The sequence below is a fragment of the Capsicum annuum genome, unplaced genomic scaffold, assembly GCF_002878395.1.
Source record: "Capsicum annuum cultivar UCD-10X-F1 unplaced genomic scaffold, UCD10Xv1.1 ctg80777, whole genome shotgun sequence".
Taxonomy (NCBI): Eukaryota; Viridiplantae; Streptophyta; class Magnoliopsida; order Solanales; family Solanaceae; genus Capsicum; species Capsicum annuum.
Window position 1 is genome coordinate 1 of NW_025891444.1, and position 8441 is coordinate 8441.

Genomic DNA, 8441 nt, shown 5'->3' on the forward strand with positions numbered 1-8441 from the left:
TTGAGATTGAAATCTTGGGAAAGGGTTAGGTATAATGCACGCAGGCTAAGTCAAGAAAAGGACTTCCTTACCTTTCATTCATAGTAGTCTTAATGACTAGTAGTTTGAAGCCTTAAGAAAGCGGTTTTTTTTCGGCACTCGCTTCCTTCGTCTTAAGTAAAGTTCAGTTGACTTTTTCGATTCGGAACTCTTAGTCGAGCTGATGGCGAGATCGATTTTTTGTTCGAGGTTCAAGAGGAAGGAGAGGAACCACCGCCCAATGGTGCTTTTACGAAAGTATGGTCACCGGTGGCTAATACCTTCTCGAGACTATCGAACCTGAAATCCACTTTCCATCGCTCTTTTTAGGTTGGCATAATATAGAAAGAGAGTGCCAAGAAAGAACACATACCTATCACTTTTGGAAGGTTTGGAACCCTTACTCAACATAGGGTCCAAAAACCCGACATACCCTTTTTTTTAGAGCGTATAAGGGGAAAAGAGCTCTTGCATCGTTAGCCGCTTTTCAGCATTTCCTGCCTGAGTTGTTGACCATCACCTGACCTCACACGGGAGGCCCCGCGCCGAGTGATTCTCCCCCAAAAAAGTCTACATGTGATGTTCCGAAAACAGAAACATGTGATTTAGTAAATTAGAACCCATTGTGGGGCAGGGAACAACTATCAACTAGTTTGAAAAGTTCTTCCATTTAGTAATGGAAGTCATCCGTTGTCACTTTCGTTGGGTATGGTAGAGAGGCTTGAGAAGGTGGACAATCCTTCAGTGAAGACCTAACGAGAGGCTGAATTCAAACACACCCAAAATCCACAAGAATCGTACGAACATCTATAGAGCGTAGCAAGGAACCTTGGCTTCAGCTCTCATCACCTCACTCAATCCTACAGAGAAAACTCGAGTCAAGGCGCTGCAAGCGAGCAAAGAAGCACTTATTGTAACCAAAACAAAAACCCCATGGATCCAAAATTGTTCTGGACCACGCCGCTAGATTAAGACTGCCACCTTCCTATTTGAGTAAGGAATGAATATCAGACCCTACTAATGTTCAACCGACGATCAGGCCTAGTGGTGCTTGCGGATTTTCCTATTTCGGCTTGGATTGAAAATACTGGACAGGAAAGGAAAACAAACTGTCCAGCCTTTCAAGCCCTACTATACTAAGTAAAGGGGGATGCGTTGTTGGCTGCTTTAACCCCACTTCTGCTCAACATCGATCCTCTCACATACTTCCTCAAGCAGCGGAAGACTCAATGCCCAAGCAGTTACACGTTGTTGATTTCAGACTCCTCCGGTAGAGCCAACAACCATTCAATGAATTATCTTGTGTTACTAAGTTTCAAGACGTTCACTGAATCCTTCACGATGTTTTGGTGGCAGGTACTAGTACATCAAAGCCTTAGAGAGCCGCTGGACTCCAGACAAGCCGTTACGAAGTGCCATCAGCCCAGGTCAGGCGACCCAAAAGGACCAGACATAAACCACCCGCTAAGAAAAGGGTAAATAAGACAAACGATCAATCTGGCAAGTCAGGGATAGAGGATGGATTTTTCCAGGGTGTGTGAACTTCCAACTATACTCAGCCATATGTGCAGGTGTGAAAGGATTTTATGGTCTCGGTCATTCTTCTATGAAATATCGATTCTATCAATCATTCTATTTCAGAATCAAGTCCCCCCTGAATAAGTAAGGCCCCGTAATTCCCCAAACCAGCTCCTGGCCTTACCCGGCAGAACCGAGCGAGGGTATTCGACATGAGCGTAGAGAGCATCTGAAGGGTTACTTCACCTTTGATGATCATACACCAACCCGGGCAATCACTAGCTACAATCAATGGAATTTTGATTGAAACTATTCATAAAAAAAGCCGCCCGAAGCCCCACCCGCCTTTTCTATATAGCTGCATAACCATAACAAGTTTTATCTAATGCCATACCAAACCAAGACCTTTTCTACAAGGAAAGAAAGAGCCCGTGGCTCCCTTTTTTGAATACCCCCCTCACTCCCCCCGGAGTGAGTTCTTTTCTGTGGGATTTAGGGATTCTTGTCTTTTGCTCATATTGTCTCCTATGGAGATGGATTGATATGGGGATTTCTACTTCTTACCTAGTCACTTCTACTTGAACCGTTCAATGAGCATTGTAATGATCCAAAGGAAAATCTCCTGGCTCAGCACTTGTCAACTTGTGGGGTGTCACATACCTTGCAGACAACAGCCGCAGCAGTCACCAGTCTGGTCCCCTACCCCACAAATTAGATTGATGGCCGAACCAGTCCCAAGGCAAATAGTGCCCTAGGGGCTGACCCGGCACCGACCGGCTGAGACTCCCGCGCAGTAGGAGCGGACTGAGTCGGTATTCATCTACGAGAGGCTCACTCGTATTTTGAGGCTTCCCCTTTGTAAATATTCTTAGGTAAGAAAGCAGAACCTCACCTCTTTCTGTTGCTGAACATAAACCTACTTTAGATCCACTAGAGCATGTAGATCTACTAGACTACAAAGAAAGAAGTTGGTAGCAACAACACTCTTTCTAAACCACTAGAGACAGTCACCTATAATAATCAGTCTACCTACACAAAATTGTAGAGAGACGTTCGACTCCACGTGTCCGCTGAACAGTTTTGAAGTAGCAAGACGGGTGAATGAAGGCACTGTAAGCAGTAGTGAATACTTTTTCCACGGCTCCGGCGGAAATGTTCCCTTTGTCATTATAGACTGAACTCGCTGTGAACCTTTTCGATTATTAGTAGCGGCTCATGAAGTAGCCCTCTTTCTTTACAAAAAAAGGATACATGCCCCTTTCCAACTAGTCAAGTGGCTTTCTGCTCCTCTCTCTTTGTTTCGATGAAAGCCTCAATGCTCGCGTTCTACGAGGAACTTTTTTGACTATTTACCTTCGCCGGAAGCAAAGGGCGAAAACTCCTAAACTAGTAAATAAAGGGTGCTTGTGTTGTGGTTTTGAGTTCTTTGGCTTGTGTTTTAATAGTAACCATAGGAAGAAAGCGGGGAGCATGGTCCCTAGTCTCATTTTTGCCGAGCCTGATTCTCTATGGCATGGACGTCTTTGATTGGATGGAGACAGATATATAGAAAGTGTGCAGTGAGGGTGATTATAAATCACTAGGTAGCCTAGCTCGACCCAAGCAATGCCCAAAAGTCCCATGCCTTTCTTGGTCGGACCAACCCAACTGGTGATTTCCGACAAGTCTTTCTTTATTGGAAGAGCAAGAAGCGAAACTAGAAGAAAACTTTCTTTCTCTTTATGGATAACCAATTCATTTTCAAATATAGTTGGGAGACTTTACCCAAGAAATGGGTCAAAAAAATGGAAAGATTGGAACATGGGAATAGATCTGATACCAATACGGACTAACTATTTCAATTGTTATGCTTTCTGAAATTGGATACCTATACAAGGGTTCAAGTTTCGATCGATATTTGCGGAGTTGATTATCCCTCTCGAAAATAAAGATTTGAAGTGGTCTATAATTTACTGAGTATTCAGTATAACTCACGCATTCGTGTACAAACCAGTGCAGATGAAGTAACACGAATATCTCCAGTAGTCAGTCTATTTCCATCAGCCGGCCGGTGGGAGCGAGAAGTTTGGGATATGTTTGGTGTTTCTTCCATCAATCATTCGGATCTACGCCGTATATCAACAGATTATGGTTTTGAGGGTCATCCATTATGAAAAGACCTTTCTCTGAGTGGATATGTGGAAGTACTCTATGATGATCCAGAGAAACGTGTGGTTTCTGAACCCATTGAGATAACCCAAGAATTTTGCTAGTCCTTGGGAACAACGTAGCGACGGATAATTCAGAATCAGAATAGGTCCAGTCCAGGGGACAAATTAATAGGAAATGCTATTTTCTTCGTAAGAATAAGAATGAACTTCTATGAAAGAGTTTCACGGGAATTGTCTTGATCGTCGGATATCATTGAGAAAGAAATAGGAAGAAGTGTTATCGAACGATTTCCTGCAATTCTTCCCAGTATGGAATGAGTAAAGAATCAAGCTATAAGTCTCGATCTATATGAAAGGCACTGGTTTTTTTTCTTTCTTTCGGTTTCATTGATAACAAAAAGACTTACTCTAAAGAGGCGCTAGCGCTTGACTAATAAGATATCAAAGGGGCCTGAAAAAACATAATAGGCTGCTACTCTAGGCTTGCTTCGCTTCTTCAAGCTCCACCCCTTCTTTCAAAAATCAACAAAGAGCGCTAACGAGCAAGAAAAGGGATGCGCTAAGAAACAATGGCTTTCGTACAGCTGCTACGCCATTGCTTCTTGCCTTATCTTACTTAGTAAAGCAACCTTTCGCGCTAGGCGTTCACCTTTTTTGTCTGGGTGGAAGCTGGCGGGCAGGGCTTGCTTAAACGAATACACGGAATTGGGATCTCTGTTGCATGCAAATCTTTCTATCGGGAAAGCCTCGCTTATTCAAAGGGCTTCTTATTTAGAACCCTTTTTTTTGCTTAGTTGTAAGTAAGCGTTGGTAGGAGCGGCGGGATGATGATGAGTATATAAATCAATAAAGACCAAAAAAGAATAAATGGCAGGATAAATTAGATATCTATGGAAAAAATAACGATGTAGAGGGTGACTGAAAAGGAGGCTCGACCTATAGGGAGAGTGGTGGGCAGGGATTCTCTACAATGACACTGTTGTAGACCAATTGAAAGGGATGTAGCGCAGTTTGGTAGCGCCTTTGTTTTGGATAAAAAATGTCACGGGTTCAAATCCTATCATCCCTACCTATTTTTCTCCTCTGGGCAGTAACGAGGGATCCATTGAGATCGATTCAAATTGGACATACAGATTTTCTTTTTATGAGACTATATGCATGCAAGATGTATTGGGGATACAAAAAGAATCCTTTTTCTTTACAGTCGTATCTACTGTGATAATAAAGCGCTCTTAGTTTAGTTCGGTAGAATGTGGGTCTCCAAAACCCGATGTCGTAGGTTCAAATCCTACAGAGCATGATTTTCTTCTACTTAGATCGAATTAGAATGAAATATATTCATTCAGTAACTTTCACAACAATCGAAATTTTACCTCCTGTGCCTGTGAATTAAAGAAAGGAGGAGGTTAATCAAAAAGAGATGTTAATTAATCAAAGGTCCAACTGATCACCACGCCTATATTGTAAATATGCAGTTACGAATAATCCAGCCAAAGTAATAGGAATTAGACCTAACACGATTCCAAATAGAAAAACTTCAATCATTTTTATTTGTTTGAAATGAGAAAAAAAAAAGAGGTAATATCGATACCTAAATATTAATCCGAATTGACTTGAATCTCAATGACAATGAACAAGAATTGACAATTGTTAACGTAAGTAAATATAGAATACACGTAATCCCACAGAAGGATTTATTTTTATGAATTATTCATTTTAAATATTCAATTTAAATAAGTCGTATCTTGCTCAGACCAATAAATAGAGCTGAGGTTATAGTTAAAGCCGCTAATAGAAAACCAAAATAACTAGTTATAGTAAGCATGAAGGGGCTAAATTTAATGAAATATGTTATTTTTATACATATGTTTAAAAAGCACTTACCTAAGTTTCAAATTTTTCAAAATAAAAATAAAATAGGAGGGTAGACAAAAATCTCAATTGAAATTGGAAGAATAAGTTGAATGAAAAGTTTTTGATTCATCTATCATTATAGGCAGACAACACTAACAAAGATAAAGTGCCAGACATATAAAAGAAATTGATTCATCATCTGTAACATCTATCCATCCTGCAATTCCAATCAACCGATTCATTGAGTAACTCTTGGGTAAACTATTAAACTAATAAGAGTTGTATCGTCTAACTTCATTCAAAAATGAAACTTGAATTTTTATAGAATCAAAATAGAAATGATTTTAGAATTTGATCATTTCTTAGATTCTGTTGAATTGTATCGAATCCATTTTCGATTTTAAAGCGAACAGTTACTTTATAAAACTTTCTTTTTACTTTAATTTAAGTTTAACTCATTAGATTCAGTAATATATTAATTCACATAATATCTTGAATGATGGAGAAGAAGAAAAATTTATCACACAATCGCTTGATAAAATCTTTTTTTTGGCCAACTAGATTCTAAAACTAGTAATTTCTATTAGGTTACACATTTTATCCTTCCACACTGCCCCATCCTTGTATCTAGATTAAGAAAGAACCTTTGGATCGAGATCCACAACAATGCATCACAACTATGAATTCCAATTATTCTATTTTTTCTTTCATCGAATATGATCTACTACTCTTATTTCTTACTCGACCATTAACTTCTTCTTTAAAAAAAGGATTCCAACAACAAAACGGCTTCCACAACTACGAAAAGAGAATTTCTATATCTCGCATCTACTTAAATTGTGGGAATATGAGAATCTCTTTCGTTGAATTGAAAGAATTTTCTATTGAATGGAAGATGATTTTACATCAACAAGTAAAGGAAAAAAGAAATTACTTTAGTACTTACTTTTGATACTAATTCAAATTGCATTGTTGTGTCAGAAGAAGGATAGCTATACTGATTCGGTATACTCTAAAGACACCCTCGGTACAATATTGACGATCTCACAAAGATGAAATTTCAGTGAATTGTCATTTACTGATCTCATCTTTTATGGAATCGATCTTCTTTGACTGTACAAGAATATGTGGAGCTCAGCATGTCTGGAAGCACAGGAGAACGTTCATTTGCTGATATTATTACCATTATTCGATACTGGGTCATTCATAGCATTACTATACCTTCCCTATTCATTGCGGGTTGGTTATTTGTCAGCACCAGTTTAGCTTATGATGTGTTTGGAAGCCCTCGGCCAAACGAGTATTTTACAGAGAGCCGACAAGAAATTCCATTAATAACTGGCCGTTTTGATCCTTTGGAACAACTCGGTGAATTTAGTAGATCGTTTTAGGAGGCCCTAATGACTATAGATCGAACCTATCCAATTTTTACAGTACGATGGTTGGCTGTTCATGGCCTAGCTATACCTACCGTCTTTTTTTGGGGATCAATATCAGCAGTTCATCCAATGATAAAGAACATCCAAATTATAGAGCTACGACACAATCAAACCCGAACGAACAAAATGTTGAATTTCATCGTACCAGTCTTTACTGGGGGTTATTACTTATTTTTGTACTTGCTTTTTGATTTTCCAATTATTTCTTCAATTAACAAAACGAAAGAGAATAAATAAGATTCTCTTAGCTCGTTCGGAAGGATCTCATAATTCAATTATCCAAGGCTGTTTATGTCTCTAGCATGACCACTTGATGAAATCTAGAGGGAAGTGGGGTAAATGGCCGATACTACTGGAAGGATTCTTCTTTGGATAATAGGTACTGTAAATGGTATTCTTGTAATCAGTTTAATAGGTATTTTCTTTTTTATTTAGGATCTTTCTTATTTACCTTTAAGGCATCCTATTCCCCATTTTGACTTTCTTTTGGAACCGTCTTCTTTTAAATAAGATCTTCCCCCTTGTTCTTCCCTCTTCCTATGATCTTGACCTGCTAAGTGATTTCTGAAAGCTCCCACTATGGCTAAAAAGCTCCCAATAGGCCACGTAGCAGCTTAAGCTTATATTATAATAAAGTAAGTAGGAAGGAGCGAAAGCTACTTGACCAGGCGGGAGAGGCGACTAAAGAAAGTTGGTTCACCTTCTCTCCTCCCTTACAACATAGGTCGCTCCAATCCCAAATGAAAATATTCCAAAACAGAATTGGAAATATTTATTGGACCGTGATAGCCATCTAAAACTTAACGGGGTTGAAGCATCTTCTTGGAATCACTAAGGAAGTAGGATAGGATCCAGGGCTGCCTGAGGCCCTGAGAGCCAGGATGCTTGCTCTTGAAGATGAAGTAAACATGGTCATGGGCCAATATCTTGGTGCTGTTGAAGGTATGAATGAACACTTTACCCTAATTGGTTGGGGGTGGGCGGGAGCTTAGTAGTTGTTTAGTCGTTCAAAAGTCAGACTGTCGTAAGCCCGACACTATTCTATTTACTCTCTCAAATGAGGGACTAGTTTATTTTGCTATAGGGGCCATCTCCTGTCATCCCTCACCTATGGTTCAGGAAAGGGATTGACCGGAATGATTGCAATGAGACATACTAACACCACTACTTAGAGGTAGAAAGGGGGGCGGTCGGAGGATGACAGAGCAATCACGCCTTGCTCCCTCCTGACATCTATTGGGAGGGAACCTCTTTTCAGAGTGTGATTCGTCGTTTCCAATATGGTTAATTGCTATTAGGCTTTTTAGGAAAGTTCCCCTCTGCCTATGCAGTTAGCTCGACTCCAGGTATAGCTCTTAATGGGTATGTATCCGTAGGTGGGAACTCTTCTTTTTATCTTATTCTTTGGTCAGGCTGGTAATCCCAACCAAATAAGTAATTGCAATCGCTATAAGCAACCTAT

General features: G+C 39.8%; 1 non-coding gene across 1 annotated transcript; it reads left to right on the forward strand.

Annotated features, from left to right (window-relative positions):
• Window positions 1-4912: 4912 nt before the first annotated feature.
• TRNAW-CCA lies at window positions 4913-4986 on the forward strand. The gene has a single exon. It is a non-coding gene; the product is annotated as a tRNA-Trp (tRNA).
• The last annotated feature ends 3455 nt before the right edge of the window (window positions 4987-8441 follow it).